The 11550-nt window shown below is 42.0% G+C and overlaps 1 protein-coding gene across 2 annotated transcripts in view; it reads left to right on the forward strand.

The window, feature by feature from the left end:
- The window catches only part of TMEM128 (transmembrane protein 128), a 12445-nt gene extending 9096 nt beyond the window's left edge, over positions 1–3349 (forward strand). For both annotated transcript variants that reach the window (XM_019553220.1, XM_019553221.1), the window contains exon 5: positions 1092–3349. The gene's annotated coding sequence lies outside the window, so the exon portion shown is untranslated. The remainder of the gene's footprint in view (positions 1–1091) is intronic.
- Positions 3350–11550: the final 8201 nt, after the last annotated feature.

Below are 11550 nucleotides of genomic sequence, written 5' to 3' on the forward strand. Positions count from 1 at the left end.
ATAGACAGGCCGAGGGTGCGGTCCCCTGTGTGCTGGGCCCATCCTAATCAAATGGTTGCAGCTCAGAGATTTTAGTCACAGTGTCACAGGGCAGAGATTTTGGGGAGAAACAAGGTGGCTTTCTGCCACATGCAGTACTTGTTTTCTCTCAAACTTCCAATCTGGTATATCATATCTCTAAGTATGAGAAACTTGTAGTTTCCTCCTCTTTCCCATAAACTTATGGAACATTGACATTTTATGTCAGACAAGATAAGTGTGCATTTTCTGCTACTTTGGGGGGCAGGAGTTTCGTCTTTTCACCCTCCACCAAAATGGTGTTCTGGACTGTGAATGGTAGGGACCATTGAGGATGGGCATGGGTCTTGGGGAATCTTGACTAAATGATGGTCTAGAATACTTGGCAAGGATTAATTCTGAAGGCAGCCTGTGCTGGAACAGGGGAAAACGGAAACAACCATTACTACCCATTATTGTTGTCTCTTTCCCCTTTGGTTGTATGCAGAGCGTTCCATTCCTAGACCACATCTTGCCTTTTAAACCAGCTCATTTCCTGGCCTGCATTCTGTTGTTTCAGAAACTGCCGAGCATCATAAGAAGTCTCAGATTTTCCTAGAAGGCAGCCAGCCCTCTTCCCATAGTTGAAACAGCCTTCAACCAGAAGCTTCCCACTGACAGATTTGAGAAATCCATTTCCCATAGTTATTTTGTTCTCCTACCTGGCTGCCAGAATTTACTACCCAAAGTTGTGATCCTGTGAAAATAAATAACTAAAGAAGTTCTCTTATTAACTGCCTTGTGCTTAAGGCATCTGGATTATCCAAGGAGACCTTCCCTTTCAGAAGAGCTGGTTGGTTGATTAGCTGACTATCAGTAAAGTGTAGAAGGCTTGCATATGCTCATTCTGTTCTACTCTAAAACAGATGGCAAACCCTCACATGGAGCACATCTGTCTTCACCATGTCCCTTTTAGTAACACACTTGTCTTGCAAGATCTTTAATAGTTCTAATGACACAAAATGCTGAGTATTTTTATTCTTCTTTACAAAAGCAAGCTGAAAACTTTTCTTTCTTATTTTCTGAATTTCTAGGTGTCAAGAAGTCTGCCTCTACAAGGAAGTAACTAACTTGGTTCAACTTTAACTGCTGTAGGTTCTTTGTGGACTTTGACTTGCAACATTCTATTTCAAACTTCTTTAAGATTCTATTCTGCATTTGCAAAATGTGAATCTATTCAAAAAATTCATGCCTGATCCATCCATGCCTAGCTGCCTTGCAATTGGATGTTGCAGGGGGAACTGATATACAGGTAGTGGTGCATTCTTACTAATTGAATGATTTGTAATATTTGATACTTTAATTTTAAATATTGTACTTGACTCAGTTGTAAAAGTAATATTGTGATGAATGACAATTCAGAACCCTTTTAAACATTTAAATGTAAGGAGGCAAGTTTGGCTGAACTTCAGTATTGTTTCTCTTCCTGTAATATCTGCTGAACTATTGACATGTGGAATCATCTGATAAACCGTTGATTCTGAAGTAGCAATATAAGCATAATATTCCATATGTTAAAATGCGTTAAAAGAAAGGTTCTAAACTGTTACCTAATAATTTACTGGGCCTACTTTAATTTCTGAAGAAATTGTGACCTATAGCTGAGGAGCGTTCAGGATCTGAGAGGAGCCTCCAGAGTAGCTTGAAGTTTGATGTGCTGATAACTGGAATAAATTGGCTCAAAAGAGTGAATTTCACCAGAAAATCATGCTGTGCTCTTGTAATTCTTCATGACCAAATATAGTGACTCCATGACCAGTTTCTGCCAGCACTGTAACAAAAGCAAGCTGTAGCAGAAAGTTTAGTTTAAAAATTGATATGCATTCATATTTCTCCAATAATAGCTTAGCATACTGCTTCTTGGAAAAACCTCTTTATTTAAAAAAAACATATGCAACTTATTGTGGGATCTTTACTTTTTGGATATAAGTAATGGAAAACTATATTGCACTCTGATATTAAACATTACCAGTTAGTTCATTTCATGTATGGAAACAAAAGCTGCTTATTGCTGTGCCCCCGCCCTCCTCTTTCCCCTCCCCCCCCGGCTTTTTTTTGCTTTTAATAGAGAGGGAAATTTTGGTATTTTCTAATGGAAAAAGTGCACAGTGTTTAATCATAAGGCTGTCTTGGGTAAAAAGCTCTGGACCAGATCCAAAACGAAGAGACTTAAGTGCCTTGAAGAGGACTTGGGCATCTAAAGTCTGCCTCACTCCAAAAGTAAAGGGGATGGGAGGGAGGAGGGGTAGCTTGCTCTAACAGCTGCCCAACCTTGAAATAACCTGCAATTCAGTAGATACTGTCTGCTCAATCTGAAAACTCCCTATGCATATGCAGAAGCAAAGCCATGTCCAGAATGGTATGTAGTGGTTAGAATATGGTTCTGGGAAGTGGCAGGTATGGATATAAATTCCCTCAAGTTAGAGGGAATTTAACTGATGTAATCCCCTTACTAGATGAGTGCTCTACCACAATGTATACAAGGTGTTCACAATTGTTTAAAAAGTGAGCAACAGCTGCAAAACAGCTTTGTTCTACCTTTCATAATACATAGTATAAGGAGCTTTAGCACCAGTCTCTGTGATTGGGATTCTGCTCTGCACTGAGCACCAAAAACTAAATTTTTGCAGTTGCTGGTAAGTCTTTTTTGGCCTCCCAATCTAAAATACCACCCAAACTAGTCACTTTAAAACTCTGTCAACAAGTGTAAAAAGAGTGTCAATAGAGGATGCTGAATCAGTTTATCTGGATGCATGAACATAACTTAATTTATGAAGTAGTTATTGGTGGTAGAACCACAATACATGTCATGCTTGGCAAATATCAGAATGGATGAAAATGATATGCATGCATATCACTTTTGCGTACAACGTAAGGGAAACAGACTGTATAGATAAATATGCATTAAACTAGTAAAGTAAGTTGACAGCTTGAGTAACATTTAATTTTACTTCTCAGATTCAAGTAAAATGTTTATTGCTCTCACAAAATCTTACAAGGGAGAATTTCCCCAGCCATACATTTTTTCACTTTCTTTTAACAGCTGCCACGATATCATGTTCATATCTGTGTAAATTCAAAGTAAATGTTGTTTATCCTGATATTTCAAATGTATTATTGTTCCAGGGATAATAATTCTTGCCACTGTACACATTAATCAGATAAACGTTTACATTACTTTAAATTGTTTTCAATTTTTTTTCCTGAGTTAGCATTACTATTTGGTACCTGCTTAATTTTCCAAAGGTTTTTTGACTGAATATTTTTAATAAAGTTTCTTTATATACAGAAATGACGGATTAATGTAGAAATGACAGATTAATTTTCAGTTAGTTAATATTATTAAACCTTTATTCTAACCAGCAGCCCCTGGGCGCCCCTTCATAGGTGTAAGTCCATAAACTAATTCTTACTGAATGGATGCAACTTTAAGCAGCCTCATTCACACCGTGAGATTTTTTTTTTTTTTTTTTTTTCTTCCCACATCCTCTTTCAGTGACAGCAAAGCATAGCCACATTCTTGAATTGACTGAAGAAAGTAGTGAGAGAAAGTTAGTTACAACCATGTTGTCTTACGATGTTTTCCTGGAAGATCCTCACAGACTTCTCCATATTTGATTTTTATTTGCACTTTTATTTTTTCAAGTCTATCTGTTTCCCATCCCCTTCTCACCTTGGTAGCGGGGGAGAAAATGGCCACATAATAGTTTGGGTTTTTTCTACAGAAATCAGCTGCATTAAAATGGGTTTTAAGCCCATCTGGTACCATAGGCTGGATAAGGATCTCTGGGGTGGTCTGTAGGTAGGACCACTACCAACCCCCTATGCAGTTTCTGTGGTGCCAAGCTCAGCCCAGCCCAGCACAGGGCTTAATGTGTGTGTGCAGCACACAAGGTTGGCAGGGTGTGTACTACTTGCAATGCGTGGACTGGACCATCCCTACAGGCAGCATAGGGGAGTGGGGCTCTCAGTGAGGGGCACTGCATGCAGCCCATGCCTGGACCCCCTGTGCCATGTATACTATAGTAACCATATGATCTGGCTGCTATACTGTCCTATATGGCTGCTATACTACTCGGGTTCTCCTAGTAAAACAATAAGCATATCCACATTTTGTTATGCTATATGAGATGCAGGGTAGAGAAAGCCAGAGTCAAAATCGGGGGAGCTTGCAGCCTAGTAGATGGGTGCAGAGAGCAGAGGGTTCTGGCTCTTCAGAATACAGCATTATCCATAGTGTCCCAGTTCTCTGCACCCATAGGATGTGTCCTCGCTCTGAGGGCTTGGCTGAAAGATGAACTAATACAATAGTGAGCCCCTCCCATTCCCCTCTTCTGTGTCCAGCCAGTCTCATGATTTCTGTATTCTTTTGTTTGCTGCCTTTAACCAAATCGGTTTACCTGCTCTTTGCTTTCTCCTGACCTCTTTGAGTGTCAGCCTTGTCTACTCTAAGGCAGGTGTATATGGAGACAGTTCCCTGTATGGTTGTTCCTGTAGCCCATAGTCCTATCAAGTAGGACTTTTCCTGTTCCTCCTTGTCCTGCCCTGCCTGATTCCATGCTATGCTTTCTCTCCAGCCTTTTTTCCATGCATTGGCAGGTTTTTCCAATCTTGGATACAGATGTATTGGGTAGGTGAGGCAGGAGCGTGGGTTTGGAAATCCAGGGGCCATGCAATAAAAGAGGCCCACGTATCCTGGGGAAACTTTTGTTGTTCCCTTGCATCTCTCTGTGGTATGCCAACTCAGGCAGTTCAGTACAGTCATGCACCAGTGTAACTGCTAATGTTTGGGCAGCTGTGACATTTTTAGGTCCTGTAATTCCAATCCAGTCTGCAGCACATGCCATCTTGCTCAAGGCCCCCGTTCTTTCAGGCATGTCATTTAATGTTTTTAACAATTTAAAAAAATAACCCTTCTGAGCCCTTCAGACAGGGTAGGATATAAATCTAATCAATTCAAATCTGTGTTGAATGGTAGAACTGCTTTCTGCTGGCGGAGTAATATCAGCTTTACAAGCAGAAGGCAGCTCCTGTAGGTAGCAGTGGCATAGATGTGCCTGTGTCTTCTGCCCATTGCTGCCCCTATCCCCTCAGCATCCGTCTTCCCATGGCACACTTCATATCCTTCTAGCAGAGCTGATGAAATAGAGCAGCCAGAAGCTGCACTGGTGAGTGTGTGGTCTGGTAGCTTTCCATCTGTCTGCCAGCAGAACTTGACAAGCCCAAAGCCAATGAAACTGCTTACTGAGAAGACATGCTTGTTATTGAGTTCCAGTGGTATGACTGAGGTTCCAACTATGCATGCTGCTTATACATTGGAATACATAGGATCATTCTCACATAAAGCCTGGGATACATGCACTGAAGTGTATTGATATGCCTTCACATGCCTATAAATGAATGTTTAGGTGGCAGTTTGAGTTGCATAAGAAATAAAGGTGACTAGCACTCTGAAATTCCTTTTGCATCTGGCTCATAGAAGATGAATTTGTTGAACACATGCTTGACTGCCTCCTCTAACTGGGGCTGGAGTTCCAGGTGGTCAGAATACCTATTTTACCAAAGCCTGACTGCTAGGTTATGTTAACTCAGTGTCAAACTATTACAGATGTTCTTTGTAAGCATTTTAGGATAGTCATTGAAGCCATTTGCCTGGGGCTAATAGTGAAAAACTTCTACCACTCTTTTCTTCTCAAATATGAATAAAAGACACACCATGGCAGTAGGAAATGTATTCTATTAAAACCAGTTCCTAGGTCTTCCTGGATGCTATACTTGGAAATGTCTAATCAATTTCCTTTGGACTGTAAATGACAATTTTGTAGGTTAAATTCTACCATCAGCAGGTCTCAAATTTGTTTAACTGTTATTTTTATGACAGGCTTTGACACTAGCTCAGTGGTGTTCCTTGGCAGTTTGGATAGGCCTTGCCCAGTCCATCCATCAGCCAGATATGTTCAGTGATCCTCATCTGACACCCGGGATGGGTGCAGGGGCCACTTCTGGCAGCAGCGAGGTGGGGCACGGAAGTTCTGCCCAATCCAGCCCTGGGGGCAAGGGAGGGGCGGGGGGGGGGACCTGGTGGGCCAACTACCTGGTCACAACTCAGCATCTTGGAAAGAAGGAAGCATGGCCTCAGCCAGATCTGGCTGTGGTGGGGGAGAAGCATGTGAGAATTTGGCAGTGGGGGAATGTGTCTACTGTTCCCCCCCACCACCACCAAATTTTCCAACCTGTGGGGAGCCCTGTGGACTAGATGTAATAATGTTGTGCACTGTATATGGCCTGTGGGCTGGAGGTTGAGCACGCCAGATTTAGCTTCTGACGCATTACCAGCCAAGTAGAATTGTTTAAATGTTACATTTTTCATATTGTTCATGCTTTTATTGGAATGTTTGTGCTGTGAAGAACTCTCCCATATGTACAGGACCCAACTTCTACCAGGAGAACTTAAGTAACACAGGTCAGGCCTTATAGTACAGCACTCTGCATGCGTCAAAGGGAAGAAATTAACTTAGATTGATAAACCAAGAAAAATGTGCCTTCTTGGCACCAAACTGGACACATCATACTAGTAATTGTTTTATAGAATAGTATATGCAACAATGTTTTTAATGCAGAAACACTGGCTAAGGCCAATACATGTGAAAGCTTGAGGCAGAGTATAGATGGTGCCTTGGAAGCACTAACACTTTCCCTTTAAGCATCCAACCATTTTCATTCTTAAGTTTCTACGCCTCAGGATATCTGGTGGACAGAAGTTTGAGAGGAAACATTTAGAAAAAGCAGTGTACTCTTGCAGGTTTAAGTATGTGACTGACTACCAAAGATATGTTGCGATTCTAGTCCTAGTTTTACTGTGCAGTATGGGCTTAAGACAGATCATTTGGCTTCAGCCTGAGCATCCTGAGGGTAAAGTAATAGGAGTTAAAGTAGCCAGGAGGTAAGAGGGGCCTGCAGTAGGTGGGCACTAATTAGTGGCAGGCAGCAGCTAAGTGGAACTGAGGAGGGTCACCCCCTCCCACCTCCTGGTTCCTGCCAGCTGGTCCCTGTGAGCGGTGCGGCGTAGCAAGGCAACCTGTGAACAAGCTGTGTGATCTCGCAAGACTTGACATTCAACACATAGAAATGCAAGATGCTCCACCCTGGGAGAAAGACCCCACATCATACTTAGAGGCTCGGCAGTGCTACATTCACTAGCACCATGACCAGAAGAGACTTGTGGGTCATGAGTGATCACAGGGTGAACATGAACCACCAATATGGTGTTGCAGCCAACAAAGCAAATAAAACCCTGGCTTACATTTACTGATGCATCTCAAGCAAGACCTAAGAAGTCATCCTCCTGCTTTACTCAGCCTTGGTGAAGGCACAGCTGTGTACTATGTCCAGTTCTGGGCTCCACACTTTAGGAAGGATGTGGGGAAGCTTGAGAGAGTCCAGAGGAGAACCCCGCATATGATTAGAGGTCAAGAGAGCAGGCCTTATGAGGAGAGGCTGAGAGGCATGGGACTGTTCAGCCTGGAGAAGAGAAGGCTCAGGAAAGATTTGGCATTATTCAAGACAATGAATTTCCCCAGGCTTTGCTGTATTAGTGAGAAGAGGAAGAGTAGCAGTGGTAAAAGCCAGGTATTGAGAAAGTTCAGCTTCTAGGTGTTCCAGGACATCAGTAAAAGTACCTCAGCCATCCTGTTCTCGTATGGTAATATGGAAGAAGAGAATTGCAGAACCAGTATTCAACGTGTGTAGAGCTGTGTTGGGCACAGCTGGCACTTCTAGGTGCATCTTTAAAAACATACAGAAGTTGAGAACTGGTATCACACTGCCCTCATTTGTGCAAGTTGCTAAGTAAGCAAGTAAGTTCACTAGTGCTTCCATCCAAATAGCATTCAGAGGTAGACCCATGTAAACTGTATTGCAGCAATCTTATCTAGATGTTAAAGGCATGCAAACCTAGTATATTTACAATCAGTCAAAAGAATTGCCATTGTTTTGCCAAGGCTCTCAAGGGCCCCTTCAGAATTGAAAAGAATGACTAAGCCAAAAGCATCTCTAACTTAAGAATCATTTGCATACAGATGGGTGAAATAGTATGGTAATAGCAGCAGATACCATGACCTTTGTATGCTCTGGCTACCATCTTAGTTTTGATCAGAGCTTGATATGGCAACTTACATTAAAGGCTTCAATTCACAATCTAATTAAAATCTGAATGAAACGGGCTCAAATTTTAAAAAGTGAATGTGTATTTTTTAATTATAGGCACAATTCAGGAGGAACATCTTTTACTCTTGAGATCAACCCAAGTTTTATGTCATGTACTGTACTGTCTATATTTTTCAATCTCTATACAGATTGGTAGTCACATTTTTCTGAAATGGTGAACAGAAAAGCTTTTCCCTCATTTACTTTAGGTTTCAGTTTAGATGGCAAGTGAAGAGTGCATACTCTCTCCACTTGGACTAGCTCATTCAAAGTTGGAAAAAGCATTAGGGAGTTGTAAAAGCAGAAAAACTTGTTTTCTGATGCAAATCTATGAGTAAAAGCCAGTTGGTATAGGATTAGATCTAATCATTCTAAAAGGTCTGAAAGACAAGGAATTGGATTTTCCACTGTTTAGGCACCTAAAATTGTAGCTATGTATTAAGTGGGATTGTTCAGAAGCACTTATACCTGCCACTCGGGCACTATGATGCTTAGAGGAATATATGTTGGAAGAATTAGGCTCCTAAGAATGGATTCCACAATAGCCAGCATGCTGAATGGGCATCGGTTAAATTAGCCAGCACAAAATCTTGAGGAAATGGTGAAGTCTGAAGCCCCAACTAAGAAATGTGGGGCTAAAATGTGGGGCCTTTACTTCATTGGGGTATAACGCAATGAAAACCCCTGGAGTTAGCCACTGAAGCCATCTCCATCTTCTCTTACACAAAACTCTGCATAGTACCCTTGTGACTAAGAATTCACTGTGATATGGGAAACCCAGATTCAAAATAGTTCTCTTTTGGATTAAATCCTTGGTGACTTAACCTCTGGGTTATCAGATATTCTGAATTAGGTCTCAGTCTTTCTGGTACAAACTGTTTCAGTTGGCATGACATACTTATACTAGACAAGAGGGAAAAGGATGTAGGCTGATGGCTAGAGCATTCACCTGGGAGATGCAGACTGAATTATTTTATGTGAAATGGAACAGCTTTAACAGGCAAGATTGCCAGAAACCCCTTTCAAGACACTGTGGCTGCATCCGTATGAGCGCAGACACTTGTTTCCCTGGGGATAAGTAGCAGCAACATACCTTGTGCCACTGCTGTTTGTCCCCAGGGAACACCCATGCCACGTGTGCACTGGTACACAGTAGGGCACCCCGAGTGGGGTAGGGGAGGCTGCAGCCAGCAATTGTGCTGGCCCCAGTAGCCTTACCTGGAGTCCTGGGGGCCTCTTGGGGCAGCATGGCTCTGGCTGACCAGGCTCTGGTTTTGGGCAGTGTGTGCTGCCGCCACATGAACCACCCCACTTTTTTGGCATGTGTGTTTTTGATCCTGGGATATAGTTTCATAGTTGGTAGGGTCAGAAGGGACCTAAGCAGATCATCAAATCCAACCCCCTGCCATGGGCAGGAAAGAGTGCTGGAGTCAAACAACCCCAGCTAGGTGATTGTCTAGCCTCCTTTTGAAGACCCCTAGGGTAGGAACAAGCACCACTTCCCTTGCAAGTTGGTTCCAGCTCCTAGCCACCCCGACTGTGAAGTAGTGTCTCCTGATGTCTAGCCTGAATCTACTCTCAGTCAACCTATGGCCGTTATTCCTTGTTACTCCCAGTAGTGCTCGGGGGAACACGGACTTTCCCATTGCCTGCTGGTCCCCCTTGGCAAGTTTATAGACGGCCACCAGATCCCCTCTCAGCTTTCTCTTGTGGAGGCTGAACAGGTTCAAGCCCCTTAGCCTCTCCTTGTAGGGCCTGCCCTGCTGCCCCCTGATCATGTGGGTGGCCCTCCTCTGGACCTGCTCCATGTTGTCTGCATCCCTCCCGAAGTGCAGCACCCAGAACTGGATGTAGTACTTCAACAGCAGCCTGACCAGCGTCACATAGAGGGGGAGGATCCCTTCCTTGGACCTGCTCTTGATGCATCTATAGATGCATGGACAAGGTGCAGTTAGCCTTCCTGACCGTGTCCCTACATTGGCAACCCATGCTCATCTTAGAATCAGTAGTGACTCCAAGATCCTTTTCTGCCTCTCTGCTGACAAGGAGGGAGTTCCCCAGCCTGTAGGTATGCCGCTGGTTCTTCATCCCCAGGTGCAATACCTTGCACTTGTCAGTATTGAAACCCATCCTGTTCTCATCTGCCCACATCTGTAACCTGTCTAGATCTAGTTGTAGCTTGTCCCTCTCTTCTAGTGTGCCCACTTCTCCCCACATCTTAGTGTCATCCGTGAATTTGACTGAATTATTTTATGTGAAATGGAGCGGCTTTAACAGGCTATATCTCAGCTATTTCTCTTCCTTTTGTCTGTTGTGCCAATCCTGATCAGAACCCTCAGGTGAGATATGATCTCATCAAGACTTAGGTGTCAAGCTGTTGGTGCCTTCTGGTCTTGGGTGGTTGTGTTCATGTCCAGTGCCCCTTGAAAACTTTGTTTTTTGAAAAACTACTGTCTTTAGGATATGGTAGGTGGGGGTTGAACACCTAAAATAGCAGGTAAGTTGCTCCCTCTGTTTGTAGAGTGCCTATCTGCATACTGATAGACGGTAATACCTTTTGAAAACCTGGCCCACGATGACCAGAAACCATCCTTCTATTCACTAATACTTCTTAAGTTTAATGCATCAGTTTAAAAAAAAAAACAGCCTTTCTTTTTCCTTAGCTATCTAGATCATTAAAGAGAACTTTATTGAACAAGAAAAACAATTTGAAGGTGCTGTCTCATGCATTTAATTAGATTCCAGTTTTTATTCAAGTGCAGCTTGATTTGATACTCTTTATAATCAATCCCAGAGTGAAAACAAATCTGTTAAATGAAAAATGCCATTCACCATTTTTATTAAGAATAATGTAAAAATAAATTTGATTAATAGTAAATTACATTATTGTATAAATAAACATGTATAGATGGAATTTATCCTTAATTATCAAAAAGTAGTACTCAATTTAGTATAAAGGCTCTATTTGCTTGCAAATCTACATGATTTAATGGTAATAATGAAAATTATTTTTTTTAGGAAAATAGCTGCAAATACAAAATAAAATTAAACTCAATTATTCATAAAAAAGCTTTCCTGCTTGCTTATTTATATCATGATTAAAACTTGTGACTTCAGTCACTCCATGCTGCTAAAATGATACAGCAAATGTGATATGAAAGACTTATGAACAGGTATCAGTAGTGATGGTTCTATTAAATTCCTAAATAATATAGAAATATATATAAAGCAAATCAACCAGCTCCACTTACTTATCCCAAGTACTTAGTGTGTGTGTGTGTGTGTGTG

Source organism: Crocodylus porosus, unplaced genomic scaffold (assembly GCF_001723895.1).
Source record: "Crocodylus porosus isolate Cpor-Errol unplaced genomic scaffold, CroPor_comp1, whole genome shotgun sequence".
NCBI lineage: Eukaryota > Metazoa > Chordata > Crocodylia > Crocodylidae > Crocodylus > Crocodylus porosus.